Below are 20222 nucleotides of genomic sequence, written 5' to 3' on the forward strand. Positions count from 1 at the left end.
CCACTCCAGTTCTCCAAGGTGACTTATAACCTCTACCAAAGCATACTCAGTGCTTACACCATGGTTACCCTTCAGATAACAGCTCTGTACTATCAACTTGGCATAAACATGGAAAAAGAAACATTTCGCTTTTTGTTTGTATTACTTTCATTTACTGTTTGTTTGCATTACTTTTTGGTGTTGCTGTTAATGGTTTTTTTCCTTGATGAACTTAGTACTAGCACAGATTTATGCTCACTGTAAGCATGCAATAGTAAAATATGGCTTTTGTCCATCTTCATCACAGCTTTTATAATCTTTTAACTTTCATTTACAGGCTGCCTTAAGTCTCCAAGTACTTCAAGATACAACCTGTCTCCTTCAAACATTGCATGGCTTTTCCTTTCAGAAAGGAAACCATATGCCAGATGGCACGCACAGCGACTTCTATGAAGAAACTCGATAGCATGAGAGAGATAAAGGACATTTAGTTACGATTTCAAGCTATCCTCCACTCGCATTCCCAAGAACAGACATCTAAAAGCTAGTTTTCCAAGTGTTTAGGGAGAACAATAAAGCTTTCAAAACCAACATTAAAGCTGTGAATCTGTGCTGTATGCAAACTGTGTCAGTTAAGTGCAAAAGTCACTGACATCAAACAAGCCACAGCAAAGCCACAGATATTCCCCTGACAAAGACCTACAAGCTAACTGCTTCAAACCTTTAACCATGCTTAACTACTATGAAAAGAACGTTTTCAAACTCTCCCGAAACAAAACAACATAGCAGGAAAAACAACAGAAACCATCCCTCGTTAAAATGAAATAATCATCATCAAAATTTCTAAAGCTAAACTTGAAAATTTAGATCATAGGAAGCCCCATTTGGTTTCCTAACAGGGTTGACACCGTGTCCATTCTGGGAGCGGGTTCTGCTCCCACTCATCACTGGCACGGGATTTGGAAGACGCAAGAAGCCAAAATGTGGCTGGGGCTATGACTGTTCCCTGAGCTGTGTGGATGCTTTTTATGGATCTGATCGATGAGGTGTACTCACAAAAAGACGACGCAGGCCAGGAAATACTCTTTGGACAAGCCATTCAACAGAATCCAAATGTAGAAAAGACATTTCAAAGATGTGAAAGATAGCCAGCAAAAGAAGAGCAAATGAACTAGCACTCCATCTGGATCAGAGAGAAAGCCAGAAGCTGCCAAACTCATTCTACCTTATTTAGCAAAGTGACCCAAGCAGAAGCAGGAGCGTGTCCCTCTGTAGACATGGCAATGAAGTCACAAGTTGGCACTGGGACGGGCTGCCCAGGGAGGTGGTGGAGTCACCAGCCCTGGGGGTGTTCGAGGAAAGGCTAGACCTGGTGCTTAGGGACATGGTTTAGTGCCTGATGGTGGTACAGGGATGGTTGGACCACATGATCTTGGAGGGCTTTTCCAACTTTAGTCATGATTCCATGATTCTAAGTTCTGACTAACAGGGCACACACCCATGCACCCACACACACACCGCAGAACTTGCAGCTGGATCATCTGCTGAAGAACCATTTGAAGGATTTTGTCAATGAATCAGAGACAATGGTTACTTGTCTGGTATTATAAACCTGGTGTTACTTAGCCAGCAACAAGAAAAAAAATAAACCAATATACCATCTTCAACAGACTATAAAAATAGGAGTATGTTTACCCACTTTTTCTCTTCCTGATGCTTCCAGTCCTTTGGAGTATGTACAGTTCATTTAAGACTAAGATTGGCCCTAGGCTGGATTTAACATAGCATTGTACAACATTAAGCCAGAAGTACTAGACGCTGGACTGTGAAATGCCCTTCAACTTAAATGCATTGTCATAAAAATGATAGTTTAGAAGGAAGTGACAATTGTGCCAATTGTGCCAGTAACTTAAGTATCCTATATGCTGGGGGATACAAGTCAACTTCAGTATTATTTTAGGTATGCATGCAGAGGAAAAACAGCAAGAACCTTTCTTAAAAAATTACATACCAGCATTCTGTTACCTACTTACATAACTCTCACTGACATACTATTTATAAATTGAGCTAATATTGTTGTGTTTTTTCCTTTTTTTTTTTTTTTTTTTTTTTTTACAACTTTTAAAGTGTGCTTTCAGTTGATGGCCCATCAAGAAAGCTATCAGCTTTTAAATATGCACTGTGTGTATCACATTTACTTTTTTTTTTTTTTTCCGGGAATACCATCTGATCTGAAATCAGATATGCTAACAAACCAAACTTAAGCAAAATTAACTTCAGAAAACAAACACGCTTCTGAAGTACCTATGTTGTCAAGGGAAAACACCCCCCCCCAAAAAAAAACAAAAAAAAAAAGGAACTGATACACAAATTTGAAGTTCTAGAAAACTATTACAGTAAATCTGTCCATGAAAAACGGTAATTTTTTTTAATATAGAATTGACTCAGCTAGGAGAAATTCAGCTGCTGAATTTGCAAATAAAAATAATTTTAAAGATCTATACCTCAGTTTCAGTTTACAGGTCACCTGAGTCTTTCAGCCTAGCCAGACCAGGAACAATCCCTTTTTTTTTGTAGGAACAATAAAAAAAACTGTGCTAATCAAAATGCCAAGAAAAATTACTGAGGTCATAAAATGGGACAAAATCATAGCATCACCTGAGTTCTGGAAAGATAATCACATTTGCTTCAAATATTCTCATAATGACTGTACTTCTACAGTGGCACTTCTAGCCCCTGAAAGCTTGTTATGTGAGTTTCTTTCTACTGGTATTTAAACTCCAGCCATAAGAAAAGATTTCATTGGAAGACATTTCACCCTTTTTTGTGTTCAATAACCTTAAATTTGTCCCACTATGTAATTCAGAAATGCACTGATTAAGAACTGCTTGCAGCTTTGACTAAAAATTGATTTCACAATTAAACATTTCATTTTGTCACATGGACTGCATTAGTGCTTTACAGTATTTTGCTGTAGATGCAACTTTTGCTGTATTTCAGAAATTAGCTTTTCATAAGAGATTAAAGATATCCTCCAACTCAACAAGTTTATCTCTTTAAATTCTATCTCAAGTTTTCTGCCTGAGCTTGACTTTCTATTAAAAAAAAAAAAAAAAAAAAGGCAGAAAAAGGCACTTCACTCATTTGGAAGTTCTAGATCCCCTCAGACATACCCTAAAGAGCCCTTAATAGTGCATACGTAATGGTAAAGCCCACCTTTAAAAGATTAAGAAATAAGCTACTGCAGTACATTCTTTAGCAATAACTAAATCCTATCCTTTCCTCCAGTCCTCAAATAAGCTGGAATACAGCATTTTCTGAAACATCACAATACTCAGAGCTAATAGATAAAAGTGCAGTTTCTGTATTCATAATTCTGATTAAAAATAAATAAATAAATAAATAATAATAAATCCACTAGTTTCTCTTACCAAGCTTTAAACCTTGAGGTGCTTCAAGCTAGTTCAGTTTCAGTCCTAAGGTGCTCCCAGCTACACTTGCCATGGTAGCTGAAGCACCTTTACTTTAGAGCTTGTTCACATCCTCTCAGCTTGGAAAGGAGCAGAGTAGGAACAGTATTCATAAAATACTTGCAACACTGTATTCAGCCATGAGCATCCCATGGTGTCAAGGCAAGTATACTGTAACTCCTGCTCCCTAAGGAGGGGATGGGGCAAACACAACACTGAAATAAAAAAATGTAGCCTTTATCTAAATGTGGGTAGTAAGTACTAGGCTACCTAAATGAGTGACAACCCTGTGACAGCCTCCCTGTGACCTCAGCCTTCCTGGCTGTGCACCATTCAGCCCACCAAGCTCCAAAGAACTCAGACAGGTGTGGGTAGCAGAGTCGCTGCTCTTAATGTGCAAACCTGGGATAATATTTACCTTCCTCAGATGACTCACAGTTCCTGTCTTTTTGGCTACTGCAGAGCAAGTTCTTGACTTAAGGTTACTCATTTGTCAACTGCTAGAATACACTGAAGAAAAAAACCCAAAATGTTAGCTCTTGAGAGTCAACTATTTAATCTGCATCAGGAATCACACACCAATTCATTCTGTCACTACATGGACACAAGTTTGGCGTTGTTTATTTGGGGGGGAGGGGAATTGCTTTTTGCATAAGGAAGATGACATTGAAAAGCATCCCATCCCAGTGCCCGAGCACCCTCTGGGTGCAGAGCCTTTCCCTAACCCTCAGCCTGACCCTCCCCTGTCCCAGCTCCATGCCGCTCCCTCGGGTCCTGTCGCTGTCCCCAGAGAGCAGAGCTCAGCGCCTGCCCCTCCGCTCCCCTCGTGAGGGAGCTGCAGGCCGCCATGAGGCCTCCCCTCAGCCTGCTCTGCTCGGGGCTGAGCAAACCAAGGGGCCTCAGCTGCTCCTCACACATCTTCCCCTCTAGACCCTTCTGCATCTTCGCAGCCCTCCTTTGGACACTCTCTAACAGTTTTATGTCCTTCTCATGTTGTGGCACCCAAACCTCACACAGTACCAGAGGTGAGGCCGCCCAGCGCAGAGCAGAGCGGGACAATCCCTTCCCTCGCCCGGCTGGCAGTGCTGGGCCTGATGCACCCCAGGGTGCGGTTGGCCTCCTGGCTGCCAGGGCACGCTGCTGATTTACATTCATTTTGCTGTCAACCAAAAACAAAACATATAATCAAGAATTGAAAAATGCCAGCAGTAAGGTGTTCAAACAGGCCTTAAGTATTCTGAGCCTTAACTGCAGGATCTCAGCTTAATTTATCCATGGGACACCTGCAGCAAAACAAAATAAAATTGTTGAACACGTGGTCTTGGCCCACGTATCTCCTTAAGCCCAATTCTAAGGAGAAAAACAACCAGTAAGTTCTTAATGGTACTTCTCTCCTGTTAGGAATTGCAGTATCCAAGTGCTGTACCCAGACACACTTTCACAGCATCGCTTCAACAGCATATTTCAGTCTACTCTTATGCTTCAGTCTGGAATTTGCCTCTCCTTCCCTGTCTCAGAGCTTTCCTTCCAAAACATGCCATCTCAACCACTACCTGCCCTCAGTCTGCTCTCTTCTAATCACAACATGCTCCCATTCGTTTTGCTTAACAGCCAAGAACAGCAAACTTTTAGAAAATAACCATTTCTTACACAGAAAAGTAGAGCATATATAATTCAGATAATTGGAGAAATGAACCCCTTAAAAAGAATAATCACACCAAGCACATGCAAATTGCTCTTCTCAAAGGCCTGCTGGAACCGTGACAGATTCTATGCGTTTCTCGTGGAAACAATAAAAGGTTAGTGTGACAAAAAAAAACTTATGAATAGACGAGTTGAAAGGGACCTTCAGAGATCATCCAGTCCAACTGTCTGACCACATAGGGCCTAGCCAAAAGTTAAAGCACGTTATTGAAGCAAAGGGCACAACCTGAACCATAGGAGGTTTTGACTGGATATGAGGGGGCACTTCTTTACTGTGGGGGTGACAGAGCACTGGCACAGGTTGCTCAGAGAGGTTGTGGAGCCTTCTTCTCTGGAGATATTCAAAACCCACCTGGATGCTGTTCTGCGCAATGTGCTCTAGGTGCTCCCCTGGGTTGGTCCAGATGATCAGGTCCCTTCCAAACTCAACCATTCTGTGACTGAGGGCACTGTCCAAATGCCTCTTGAGCACTGCCAGGCACGGGGCATCAACCACCCCATTAGGAAGTCTGTTCCAGGGTTTGGCCACCCTCACATTAAAGAAATTTTCCCTTATATGTTGTCTGAAGCCCCCCGGCGCAGCTCTGGGCTGTCCCCATGTGTCCTGGGGAGCAGAAGCCAGCACTTCACTCCCCGCTTGCCCTCCTCAGGGCTGCCAGTCCTGCTACCAGCTTTGTCATCCTCCTCTGGATGCTTTCAAGCACCTTACCATCCTTTTTATATTGTGGAGCCCAGGAGGGCACACAGCATTCAAGGTAAGACCACACCAACGCTAAACGCAGCAGAAGAGTCACCCCTTATGACCAGCTCTGCTGTTGTTACAGCATCCCAAGATGCAGTTTGGCCACCTGGCTGACATGGCACACTGCTTTCTCATGAAATGAAATTAGTGTTAGAACTATTTATACAAAAATTTCGGTAATATCAGCTGAAAACTCAAAGAGGGAGGTGGTGCAAGACAAGGAGGCAAAGGAGGTGTCGGGAACAAAGACATTTCAGCATGAAAAAAAAATGAAATTTGCATAAGCAACTGAAAACAGGATATTTCAACAGGGAAATGCCAGCCCACTGCTAAAGTACCCATAGTAACAGTTCTCTTGTTACCGTATTCCTCCTCTGCCAGGATGCACTGCAACAGGACAGGCACTTAACCAGTACGTGTTCCGTGGTCTGCATATGGGCATGAAGAAGAAAAAAAACTCAAGGGACAAAGGCACTCCTGAAACTAGAATTAAGCAGGTCAAGGAATAACGAGACAGGCAGTAAGCCAGATCTAACATCTTAGGTTGGACTTCTGGTTTAATATAAAGAGACCCCACCAGGCTAAAACATCTTCTCTAACAGTTACAGTTTCAGTACCAACACACTTTACCATCTCTGAAGTTTAGTGTCACTCTAGCCAGCCAACACCTTTTTCTACAAACAGACAACTCAGATGATGCAGAAGTGGACCAAGAGCTTAACCCAGAAAACGACCCGGGTGCTAACCCAGCCCAAGTTGGCCAATTGCTCTCACTAAGGTTCCACTTGGGAAGCACAGGTAACTGCTCCCAGTACTACAGAAATGATATGAAGGTTTCATTGAAAGGTTTCTACATCGCACCTTATCAGATTGAGTCCCCAAAAAGCTGTAATGAAAGCCTTGCAGGACTAACATGCAACAGTAATTTTATACCGAAAGAAGGTGCTAACCATTTTTCAGTATTATGCCCACTCTGAGCAGTATGTTACCAGCTGATACCCTTCGCAAGAGTCCATCGATGTCCTGGAAGCCGGCCGTCTACAAGTACAACTTACTGAGGGCAAGAAAAGCCATTTGCTCATGCAGAAGACAGATATCTACTCGATTGCCAGCTTCACTGCAAATAAACGGTCCACTTTTCAGTGCTTCAAAACAGACAGCTGTGTGGTACTCCACCAATTAATGTCAGCTTCATTATACCTCCATTTTAAACATGTTTACATCTATTTACATACCAGCCAAGGGTGACATTATAACTAATTAAATATATATATATATATATACACACAAACACACACTTAAGCCTCTAAAATAGTAAGACAGTTAAAATAAGATAACCTCAAGTAAAAGCTGCACACCTTACAAACAGTTTGTGTACCGACAGCCTAACACCTTGCTAGCTCTGTGCAACTAAAAACTCTTTAATTCACATGTGAACTATAACCCACTGCTTCAAAAAAACTTCTACATTTCTTCTATTTGCAAAATCAGAAACTTTCCCAAGAGAAAGTCAGTGGTGAGCAGAGAGAAAAACAACACGCAGAAGTGTTGGAGGCATCCAGGGGACAGTGAGGAAGACCAGCAGCAACAGCACTGGCAGGGCAGAGGAGCGTGGAGAGGAGAGGGGACGAGGAGGAAACTCACGTCAGCTGTGGCTCACAGCCAAGGGAAGATGGTTGCTGATACCACAGCTGAGCTGAGAAGCAACTCAGAGGTTAGGAGGACAGCACTGATATGCATGTCAGTAAGCACCCGCTCCGTGCCACTGGGAAAATGTTCTTCCCCTTTCTCTTAATATCCTGATGTGGTCTCTTGCATCACATCTGAGCCAAGCGGCTATCATCTCATCTGCCAGCTTTCTCTGTACAGTCACTACTGTAAAGTCATACGCTTCCAGCAGTATTTCTTAACAGTTTCTACATACCCTACTCAGCTGAAGCCAAAAACGAAGCTCTCTAAACCAGTGCTTCTGTAATATATTAAGATTTATTAAGTTACGTATCTTACAATAACTATTATTAGGTAGTCTACATCTGCTCACTGGCCACTATCTTTTGTTAGTTCATTTGCTATTTAAAAACTTTTGCATTATTTATCAAAGAGATAAAGCTTACAAACAGAAGTAAAAAACAGACTTTAAAGTAATTCAAAATTGGGTCATATCCTTAAGATATATTATGTCACAGAAACATCGATATCTTCTACTGTGGGAGAAGAATAAAAGATTAATGAACAGGAACTTTTGACTTTTAATCTGCTTTCTAACTTTAAAAAAAAAAAAAAAAAAAAAAACAGTACTGCCTACCTATTACTTCCTGGACACAGCCAAAGCTTTCAAGTTTAAGCATTGTATTTGACATAAGCCCTAGCTCCCTAAGTATTTCCTACAGTTAAGTACTATAAGATGTAGATCATGGTTAGCGGAGTATCAGCAATAATGCTTTTTTTCTCCTTTTATTAGTTGGATGGAGTTGGTTGACATGCAGTAATTCAGAACTAGGCCCATTATCACTGTAGCTTTTGCCAGGAAAACAAAAGTTTTGCTGTCGTAGTTCAGGGATCACAATGTATACAAGAAAACTGAAAGAGAGCACAGCTAATTCTTAAGGTGTATCTAGCAGTACATTCACACATACAGCATTAAAGTAAGCTGCAGACCACCTGTTTGAAGCATTGTCAAGAAAGAGGTAATGCCACTGTTTTCATTTTATATCCAATTTTAGGAAAGTGTTTCTTTTGGTTTGGTCATCAGAGAAATACCTCAGAATATTCTGGCCAGAAAAAAAAAATCACTCTGCACACAGAACACATCAAACATCTTGTCTTACCTTAAAATACAACTGGAAAATTCAAAACACTAAGAATGTTTAATATATTGAATTTTTGAAGGAAAAATATTTACGAGCTGCCACAGCTTCCTGGCAGCATACTTGCTTCTCAGTGACTCTCCTTCTCCAGACACCGCACGCACAATAAAGGCGCACTCTGCAAAGGCAGGCACGTTTCCCAAGAGCACAGGCAGGTTAAAGTTAAATGCATGTACGCCTTTTTAGCACATCCTCCTAAAATATACCTCAGGGAGTCTGTGACTTTCCAGGGGAAACCCAAAAATGCAAAGTTAACCAAAGGATAGGGGTATTTTATTTTATTTTTAAATGAAAGCATTAAGTTGCTTTAGGAAGCACGTTTCTTAAAATATTCCAGGGCCTGTTTCTTGTAACCTCCTGACTACAAAGCCAGGCTGTGTTGTGATTACAACTGTGCAGGGTTCAGCCATAAAATAAAGTATCACAAAACAACTCCGATGTTTTTACACCGTATCTAAAGACCAAGGACACAAGCAGTCTTCAAAATTAAAAGAATTACTGAATTTATTTTAAAGATAGTGAAAGAGTAGCAGACTTGTTTTACACTTCAATTTGCTTGCAGTTGTGCACTGATATTTTTTAATTTTTTTTTTTTAAAGCATTAAATGCTTTTCAGAAAGAATTTGCAGAGTTGGATACTGTTCCACGCTGGGAGAGAGAAATTACAGACTCGATGAGATCCCTAACAAGGCAAACCAAATACAAGCACCAAGTAAAATTAAGAAAGTAGTCGAGTAGAAAGGCGTGATAGATGCATTTACTAATCTTCCACGTGTTTAATTTAAACCTATTCAATCACCCTGTTCACCATTAAGGCTGTCAAGAAAGGAATTAATTAGCTGTTGCACTCCCTCATTTAAGCAGGTGGACTTCAGTCAGACTGCCATCCTGTAAAACTTTGGCTCGGCGTGCACTGTGAAGTGTTCAAAATACCAAAACCCGAAATAACGTGTCATTTTTCATTCTCAAGCAATTCTCCTTTGGAGTGACAGACTTGATGCCACAACATTTTAAAACAGAGCTACCCCAAATTGGCAGCCTGAGCTCAAGGCTGCCAATGCTGCTTAGACCTGGCTCAAGTCCCAGACATGGGATGTCCCCTGCATCTCGTACCTTCCTCCCAGCGTCTCTGCAAGCACTGCCGCACGTACTTCAAGCACTAGGACAAGATGGCAATGTTCAGTGCCTCAACAGCATGGTAAAAACAGCAGCAACACAGCACTTTCTGCTATTCTGCTCTCATTAAAGGAAAAAAAAAATGCCTTCTTGAAAATAGGACTACTCGGCCTTCTACTCGGATGTATAGTCTTGCTCACAATGAAAGTTTTGTCTTCGGTGAACTGTTTGCAAAAGCAAGCCCTTGACTTTCAGTTTTTCTACATCTGGTTTCATAAAATTCAAACCTTATTCCTGGCCAGCAATATTACACTTTCATCTAGAGTTGCAATAGCAAAGCACTCAAATCATTTTTAGTCTCAACCCATTTTCCCAGTATTACAGAAGGGGGAAAATGCAAGAATTTAAATTATGACACTACAATCTGATGCCAAATTCCTTCAAGTCTTCTCAGGGTCAGCCAAATCCTGGAAGACATTTCTACTTCTTAAATGACCCAATCCTTCCCCCCCACCCCGCAGCGTTGAAGCAGGAATCTTAAAAGTTTTGCTTTTAAAAAGAGACACAGCTCCAGCATTAAATCTTGTTAAGGAAAGATAACTGGGTGGAGAACGAGTAATTTATTTGACACATCTCAGACCGTAAAATAATTCCAGAGAACTCCATCCAATATACCCATGTATTAAATACAAAAAAGAAATTAAGATTTGCACTCAAAATCCAAATTAATACTTCAAAGGAAACAATATATCTCCTCTGAGCATCGGGCTAGTAAAAACACAAAAGGTGATATGTTTCATCAGGAATCTATATGCTGGATAACTGGAGGCACTTACAAGTTACATGAATTGGTAACATAACTATTTTTAAATTAAACAAAACATCACCCACATAATACAGCTCCTTTCAACAACAGGGAGTGTACAATAATTAGCTCCCAAGATCTAGAGGCGGCAAAAGCATTCACAAATACGGGAGCATTCTGGTTTTCATCACCTTTGCTGCTGTCATCATTTTTAAAACTTTGTTTCTGAATCTCCGTGGTGCCACACTTTGGTACTGTACAGTTAATGAAGTGTATTCTTTGCCACTTTTCTTAACCCTTCCCCCCTTTTTGAAAAGGAAGTCATCAAAACGCTCACTGCTACAACAGAAAATGTTCCTGGAGGCAGCATACATAAACAGCCTACAGAGAAGCACTGTGCAGGATTTACAACTGCCAAGACCTGATCATAAACAAAGTGGTTTTCTAGCTCTGTTCTTGCTGCACAGCCTTTATCTTCAAAAAGCTAATTTAGAAACAACACTACTTTTAATGTATTCGGGTAAGAATAAAATAGCTTTAAAAAAAAAAAAACTTATATTGTCTGGATATACATGTTACATCAAAAGCCTAAAGCTTATTAACAGGGGAAAAAAATAGCAAGATTGCTGGATCACCCACATTTAAGTGAAAGGCAGAAAAAAACCAGTCATGAACAATTTCTTGGAAACTGAATTTATACAATTCTCAAGCAAATCCTGGTGCAGGCAAACTCTTTGTCTCCAAATTCGGCGATTCCTGGAAGGAACAACACTTTAGATCTCACTGCTTCTAATGCACCGGTCAGAATTTTGTTAAACAACTGCAAAGAAAAGTCCAGATGACTCACTCAACTGAATACTGATAACTGAATACCTTTGAAAGCAGAACGAGGAAGAACAGATTTGCTACTGATGGTTGCTCGAAAGCAGTAAACTTCAGAGTCAGAAGTGCTGTCTGAGGATAGGAATGTTGCTCAGGGTGTTCCAAAATCAGCCGTTAAGTGATAGCAAGTCAGCTGGGTGGGTAACAAATGCATAACCGTGATCTGCTACAGTGAAATACAGATACACTGAAATCCACACAGGGTTTGCTACACGTCCTGTCCAACTCTCTGTGCCTGTAGCTGGCACAAGGATCTCTGGGACAGGAGCAGGAGGGGAGCCGCTGGTGGCTCTCGCTTCAGCCACTGCTTTCACTCCACAGGGCACAAACTGCCCCGCAGCACCCTCACGTCTCCTTTTCCTTACCTGTCCAAGTGCCCCCACATGGGAAAAGGGCAGCAACAGCCTATAGAGGATCCTAAAAGATCTTAGCTGTGAGCCTTCATGCTTCTCAATAGAGTGCAAACCCACAATCTAAAATTGCAACTGGAAGAACTCAAAATATTGACCAGTGCCAGTTAATTTGTGCTGCAGGTACTAAAATAAACCTGCTAAGAGAAAATAGTCCTAAAGGAACAGAATCTGTCAGCAAGCCACGAAGAACATACAGAGAAGAAAGACATGGCTTGAAGGTCTGCGGCTTGTTTTTCTGTTTTTAAGGAGATAAATTTGCTAAACTTTAGATTAAATGCTTTGATAGCTGGTTTGGGCATAGGCCTAGTTAAGCAGAAAAAAAAATGAAGGACTGAATATTTTCTTATAAGTTGAAAGCTTCTACTTCATGGGTTACTTTGGAACAAATTAATCCAACAGATTTTTAGTATGTTGTGGCTCTGAACTCTAAAAGAGCTCTCTGTATCTATCCCCTAAGCATTAATTTTTCTGGACTTCTTGTGAAGTCTATAGTCAAATTAATTGATGAAAGATTGAAATGAAGCTGCTTAAGCTTTTTACTTTTGGGGTATGAAGTGCAGCCTTGGTCCCTTGTTTTCCTCCTTTTATTACGGTTTTCCAATTTAACAGCCTTCTTACCACAGTTCTGATGCCTTTAAATAATTGAGATTTGAAAAAACTTCTTAAATTGATCCAACAGATTTCAAGGGGAGAAAAGACGGGGTTTAACTTAAAAATTCAGAAAAGTAATGAGTTCCTTTAGGACGTTAGTGACTTCTAGCATTTCTTATCTTATCTATCGCTCTGTACTGATGATACTTGCTAATTTCTCCTGATCAAGAGATGAGCAGGTGTGCTGTTGTCTCTATGAGAACAGCTCCTCGTAGAGCACTCCACGTTCTCCAGTGCCTTTCTTTAAAAAACTACTAACTGTTATAATAGGTCTTGTCCCTTATGTGAAAGTTGAATTTTACAGTTTCTCTCCCTACCCCAGCATGTATTCATATGGACTATTACATCCTCTAAATCAGTGTCTGTGAATTGTAACTACCTCATTCTTCAGAACAGTGTAGATTTGTTCTCAATGACTTAATTCAAACAAAAATCCACGTTTGAAAACATTCTCATAAAAAGCATCCCTCTGTTTTAAGTTCTGCTCTAAAATACCTACTTCTAAGGGAAACAAAACATACATTGTATACAGCCTTCTATGAGAGGATTCTGTAAAAGCCCTTGTCATTAATACATTAGGCTGGAAAAGAGAGCAGAAAGAGAAGAGCGCACAACCAAAGCAGGTTTCTTTTACAAGACGAAATCATGTTAACACTATGGAAAGACGAGAGCTGAAGATTACACGCAGTGAATTAATGACTTTCCATCTACGAATCCCGTATTTCAAAACAGGTCTGTCTGGTACTACTTCATAAAGCATCAGATCTAGCCCAAATTTAAATAAGTAGGGCTGAGCAGCCACTCCTGAATCACATGAGGAGGAGCGCACAAGCTCTACCAGTCCTTAATCCCCATGCCCTGTATCCATCTCAACAACTTCTGACTAAAAGTGACTATTGCTGGATTCAGAGCAAGTAAATTCATAAACAAGGCAAGTCACCTAACAAACTGTCGTGATAAGGAAGACAAGTCAGGATGGGTCTCATCTTCCTGACACCACGGGTACCTTGAGCTACGATTTCCATGCTCCTGGTTACCAACCTGCATGCTCTGCTGGCTCACAAAACGGAGCCCTCACCTGGACATGGAACTGTAATCCCATGCCACAGCTGCTCAGCCTCAGCAAGTCGCAGAGACTTCTTGTGAAAAGGCATGCTCTCTGCTGGGGGGGCACACTACACATCCCAGCTCGGCTTTAGGAAAGGCAAAACAACCCAGAGAGTGCCTCGTAAGCAGGAACACACTGATAAACTATTCCAAGGCACAAGAAACCAACCTGGGCCAAGCATAGCTTTTTCCCAACCCGTTTGTAACGCTGGGACAAAAGCCTGGAGCACGCAGGAGGGGAGCCCGTGGCCAAATTCAAATCCGCGAACCGAAGGCTAGCTGAGCATAACAAACAACCCACGGCAAATGGAAGGAAAAAAAAAAACACTCCTCAAAATGACTTCTGGGACTTTCCGCGGTACAGCATTAAATTCAAACACGCATGTGCCAAAATGTAAAACAAAGTAATCACAAAAACAAGCTGTTCTTGAGGTTTACTGACTCTTCTACGCTCATCTTATTTTAATGAGTCTTAAACATGTCATGACATGTCACTGGGAACGTGCCCGTGCTCCTTTCACTCGGTATTTGGCAAAACCCAGAAGCTAACTCATACGTTTTCAGCTTTGTATCTTTATACCATGTTCTTTTTTTTTTTATTCCCAATAAACTGTAGGCTCTAATTAGCTTGCAATCTGCTGAAATTCTTTCCCAACCCAGAGCTACTCAACAAATTCTACTTTTTGCATGGCACAACACCTGCTTAGAAATGGTTGTTCCTGCCTTCTCTGCTTTTTGGGTCATAAACATGAGAAAGGTCACACCATACAGCATATCCTGATTCGTGACTTCCAACAAACTGAAAGCACTGACTTTTGAATTCAGTGATCTCAAGAGACAACAAAAAAAGTTGTGAGGCTGACCTTCCCATCTCCACAGACAGATGTACTCAATTCAATGCAATTCTATCCCAAAATAGCCTATGCTATTAACATACATTTAGTTGTTTATCCCGAAAAGTTGGTTTATGGGATTTTTTTTTTCCATTTCAACTGAAGGAACACTAGGGATTCCAAAAAACATCTATTTACAGAGCATACTATATTCATATGAAAACCTTACACAAGGAGCTTTTTTTTTTTTTAAATAAATAAATAAAATCCAATTGTGATCCATATGCCAAAGTGGGGAACTCCCCTACCCACTGTACAGTGCTACCACTGCAAAGTTACAAACACGCCGCCTTGGCTCATTTTTATTATGATTACAGAATACTATAAAAGAAGAGAACTGACTGAAGTGTTAACTGCTATTGCACTGAACTTTGATGCGTTAAATGCAGCAAGACACCGACAGCCACTAAAATAGAGATGTCCATGCCCAATCCCTTCTTACCTTTGTAAAGTCACATTCAAGTTTGGAAAAACTGTCAGAAAGAGCACTTTGTAAATCTGAAGAAAAGTATTTGTAGCATTTTTAAAAGCACATATGAAAAGTAAACACAGTTGTTTCAATTCCTCTCTCACACGCATACATCATTCCACTACTTAAATAAAATCTCGTATTTATAAAGGTGTTACACTTTTTAATACACTTCCAAGTTACTTCCTTCAACACCTCCTCGTTCAATCCACCGCCTGAGTATTTTAAAGAGCAAAATGTTATGTTTTGATGGCTATCCCACTCCCTTTGAAAGGATTCTCCTTGAGGAGCCTTAAGTGCACTAAAAATAGCTACCTACCTACAGACTGCACTTTTGCCCATTAATTTTTTGTCTCTGCTGAGGTAAGCAAATTTTGACCGGTGAACACTTCCTGTAAATGAAGTAGATTAATAAAACATTATTAGTAAAAATACATTGTTGCCTTCTAAACTTCATACAATTCTTATTGTTCCATATTCTGAAAAACTAATCCATTTTAAAAACACTTAATGCACTGAAAATAATTCAAGCTTAAAATAATGAGCTTAAAAGATTTCTAAATAGTTTTACAGCAAAATGTAAATGCAATAAAAAGCAATACTCACACATACTAAAGTGAGTCATTAACCACCAAAACTTCACTTTTAAAATGAATTTAATAGCATTAATACTATTAATTAATAGTATTAATAGTAGAGTCTTAAGGGAAAAATGAATCGGCAGTAAGCTTTTTTTTTAAAAAAAAAAAAAATCACGTTCACAGCATGAACTAAATGACTACAGAGACCTGACGTATCTACGTGTCCTTTGTCAAAGCAGAAAGGCTCAGATTCCTTGATCCCGTAAAGTCAAATGAATCTAAAAACACTACAGAAAACCACATAAGACATCACAAACACTCCCCAAATTATTTTTAACCATGCATATCTTTCTCTGTTAACCCCAGCTACACTTGAATACTGGCTGACGCTTTCTGTTACACACCTTAAAGGCGATTTTGCCTCCCTATAAGAAATACAGAAATGTTCCCAGGCCACCCTGAGACAGCACGGGAGCAAGTACAGATTCCTGCCTCTACGGTTTTCAGAGATAACCAGAAAACAAAACCCAAAACTGGAGACTTTGACCTTTTGGGATCTTCAGAACCAGCGCGCTCTGGCTGCAGCTGGTAGGGGAAATAAACAAGGCATCAGAGAAAAACCACATCACGGGAGTCCTCAGCGTGGAGTGCTATTCCAGGAGCTGAGGCTGGTGGGGGAGGCCCAGCACTGGGAGACATCAAGCTTTAAGTCTCCAAGGCTATTAGAAGTTCAGTCGCAGCATAAACAGCTGCTTTTAGGGTGCATTCAGTGAACAGAGTATCCAATATCAACACAACACGAGATTTCCCCTTTCCCTCGAAGAAGAAAAGGGACTTGGGCTGCAAAGCCTCTCTAGGCAGTGCCAGAGGTAGCTGAGCTTCAGCTTCTCCCTCTGGTCTCTGAACAGCAGCAGCCAAGGACACCAAAGCAGCTCTGTGTCCAGCTCCAGTGTGAGGGAGATGCCTCATGCCACTGCAACACAGACTGAATAAAACAGCACTGATGAAATTCGGTGACGCTCTGGCCTTGCCCTGCCAGGGATGGCAATTAAGAAAGCCCATATTCAAGTACCAAAATACGACTTCAGAGAGCTCCATTAAAAACAAAAGGAATACATTCTGAATGAGAAGCTGCCCTCATTTTGTTACGTATGTATGTAATGTTATATTGAGACTGCATCTTGCTAACACAAATATTGGCCTGTTTGAGATACGCACAAGAATTCTGGTCAGAATCATTATCACAAGCATAATTCTGCCCCTCAAAGACAGACCTGATACTCCAGAGGGGCTGGCAGCTGCTGCTGTCTCCTGGAGATGACAACCAGCAGTTTTTGGTTCCCACCAAGCTTTGACTTCTGCAGCAGGTGGGAGCCGGTATCTACCGGGTAAAAACCAGCAGCTGCCAGTCCTACTAGAGACCTCACACGACCTCCCGGGGGAATCCATTCTGCGCTCACCAGAGCTCCCCCCGACCTTCTAAAACCCCTTTGTACAAACATCAGATGATCTTATCTCTTCCCTGAGGGTAGAGAGCAGCTTCTCCTCTCCCTTTCCCTTTTTACTCTGGAGGCACAGTCCCTCCTTTGTGCTCTCGCTCCCTGAGGAAAACAGCTTGAGTTCTTCTCTCATCTTCTGGGCCCTCTCTTCTAGACCCGTGTTCCTCTCCGGTGCTTTTAGTGGTTACTGTACTTCTGTAAGTACAATACTCCACGTGAGCTCCTACCATCTTTTATCACAGCACTAGTATTTCACGATGCCTTGCAGACACGCACTCAGACAGCCGGGAATGGTGTCTACTTCCTCCTGCCCCTCACCAGCCCAGCACGGAGCCGGATGGCTCGCTGCGCACCACACGCTCTGCTCGACTCAATAAAACAAACACGAAACCTTTACCGGGATGCAATCCCCAGGGTTTCACAATGAGGTATTTATACCATGGTTTTCACAGAATCGTGGAAGGGCTGAGGCTGGCAGGGCCCTCTGGAGCCCACCAGGCCCAACCCCTGCCCAAGCAGGGCCACGTCCAGGTGGGTTTTGAAGATGCCCAAGGAGGAGACCCCACAGCCTCTGTGAGCTGGGCCATGCTCAGGTACCTGCACAGCCAAATGCAACCCACAACACAGGGTTAGTTCTTCCACAGTCTTAACCATGTGCCTGACTTTCTTCTATTTCTTTCAGAAATACCATGCCCCATCTGTATCGACCCGGTCCCACTGACTTCCAGACAATGTAACTTGGAACATCTGCCTCCGTACCACCCAATCCTACTTCAGCAACCCAAACAAAACAACAAAAACACACACAGAACAAGAAAACCCAAAGCCATCACCTGCCAGCAAAACAGGAAAATACTTCTTCACGCATTCCTAAGCGAAGCCAGCACAAAGGTGCCTCTGATGTTAAGCCCTTGCATGCAGTAAGGACAAAATGAATTATTTAAATAATGAAGCCCTTTCAATATTGAATATACAAATCCCAGTAAAAATGTCAAAACAGTGTTTATACTGAAACAACATGACCATATACACATAATTTTTGCGTAACGTTTCGTCTCCGCCACGCTCAGAACAATATCTGCATTTTAAATACTGGAGAAGGATGCCTGCGCTTTTCCCTGTAGAAGAATTACTCTGGAAGATATTTCCTCTGTAGTCGCATACTTATTAGTCACTGGCCTTGCGCTCATTAGCCTGGACTGATTGACGGTTTTTTTATTTTCAACGTTGTTTTGCTGTTGCTACAGTCAGCAGATTAACCTATTTCAGCATCTTTCCTCACATTCAGATAACCTAATGCTGCTTGGACTTTGCGCACTTGAGAAACCTTCAAGTGATCGGTGATCCTAACCCCAGCCACTTTGGGTCCTTTTCAGGAACAAACCTCGTACAAAGAAACCTCTCTCCACCAGTCCGTACTAATGCAGGGAAAAAAGAAAAGGTTCCTCTAGGTAACGAGGCTCTTCGGTGCGCTCCGCTAAACCACACGGATCTGCATCACGGGGTCTTTGGCAGCAATGTGAGAGCTCACAAGCAGACAGCTGCGTGAAGGAGCCTGCTTTCAAAAGCCACACTTAAGTTCACTTTAGAGTCAGTCGAGGGAAGTACTGGGGAGGAATTGCTCTCTGGACTGACCTCTCCCCAGTGACTACAATGGAGCCTGAGCAGGTAGGTGAGCCAGACCTTGCAGGTAATTAAACACAAGCAAGAGAGACCTAGTCACTGAGACTCTTCATCTCCTGTGATCTTACCAGCTGGAGCAAACTCAATATCCTACATTTGTTACCCCAGAATATGAATGGGTTACGGTAAAGAGAGCATCATCATTTTATTTGTTACACTGCAACGCAACACCATTTAAAATGAGTGATTAGCCACACGTGACAAACTAAACCCGAGCTTGCCTCGCATTGTATTTATCTGCAGCACATTTCCTTCGGCTCTCACACACAGCTTCAGCTGCATCTCCTCCTCCTCTAAGGCAGCTCCAGCTCGCTCAGGATGCAGCCCTTGAAGCAGAGCAGACACCAACGAGCCGCGCTTAAAACAATCAAAAATGATTTAGAAAGCGCTCAAACACGCTGAACTTTGGCAGGGGCTCAAAACATCTCCACAAAAGGTAGTTAAGAGAAAACAAACATTAAACACAAAGGAGCTGTAATCTAGCCTCACCTCTCACCAGCCACCACCACTGCGATGTTCAGCGGGAGGCAGCTGCCCAAGCACAGCCACCGCTGCCTCGCAGGCAAATTCACCTGCGTGAGCCGTGTCATGCCCGGCGAGGACAGGAACAGACAAAATTCCAAAAAAAAGGCTTCTAAAATTTCCTATTGTGCAGGTAAAATGAAGTAGGAAAAAAGAAATACTTGACATTTGTTCTGTGAGCCGCTTCCTCTTTTTCATTCTTCAAGTGGTTAAAGAAGACCTTTCCTTCCATGTAGAAGTCCAAAATGCAGCAATATTTTCCATGCGGAAAAAAAATAAAACCTATCTTTCACGAAGCAAAATAATGCAGGGAAGTTTTCGTGAATAGCTTTAAGATATTACCGGGAAGGTTATCCTGAAGTATTCACCTTTCTGTCCAGTTGACCTGAAAGAAAGAAGCCTCACTATGGGGCACCTCACAGCTACAGCTGTGCTCACTCCCACCCAGCAGATGACACAACAGCCCTAGCAGAAGACCTTGGTAGGACCAAGGTTAAGGGGTGGGAGGTACAAGCACCCATATATGACAGAAATTCTTGTGTTATCTCTACCGAAAGGCCTCCCTGTGGACCACAGATTCCAAAAGCTTTGAGCTGGCAGCACCCACAGGTTTCTGTTTGTGCTTTTTGAACTCTATAATATTAGGTTCCTGATTTTATCTCCTGCCCCCCAAAAGCTCACGAAGGAGTAAGGGCAGGCTACTCAAAGTCCTCAGACCCCAAGCAGGTATTCAGTTTCTGGCTGACGGTACTCACAGCCAGCAACATTTTTCAAGTTGCTCAAATTTCTGCATTAGCCTGCCTGGTCTGACAGCTCCTTCTCATCTCCCTGCTAATCCC

The 20222-nt window shown here is 41.9% G+C and overlaps 1 protein-coding gene across 6 annotated transcripts in view; it reads right to left on the reverse strand.

Moving 5' to 3' along the window:
• CNOT2 (CCR4-NOT transcription complex subunit 2) overlaps positions 1-20222 on the reverse strand; it is an 85104-nt gene that overhangs the window by 40730 nt on the left and 24152 nt on the right. For 2 of the 6 annotated variants that reach the window (XM_068669208.1, XM_068669212.1), the window contains exon 2: positions 15418-15490. The exons of 2 other annotated variants lie outside the window; for them this stretch is intronic. The gene's annotated coding sequence lies outside the window, so the exon portion shown is untranslated. Of the gene's footprint in view, positions 1-7253; positions 7454-7539; positions 7555-15417; positions 15491-20222 lie in introns of those variants that run through there. 2 more of the 6 variants (XM_068669211.1, XM_068669209.1) reach the window with 2 other exon arrangements.

This window comes from Anas acuta, chromosome 1 (assembly GCF_963932015.1).
Source record: "Anas acuta chromosome 1, bAnaAcu1.1, whole genome shotgun sequence".
Classification (NCBI taxonomy): Eukaryota; Metazoa; Chordata; class Aves; order Anseriformes; family Anatidae; genus Anas; species Anas acuta.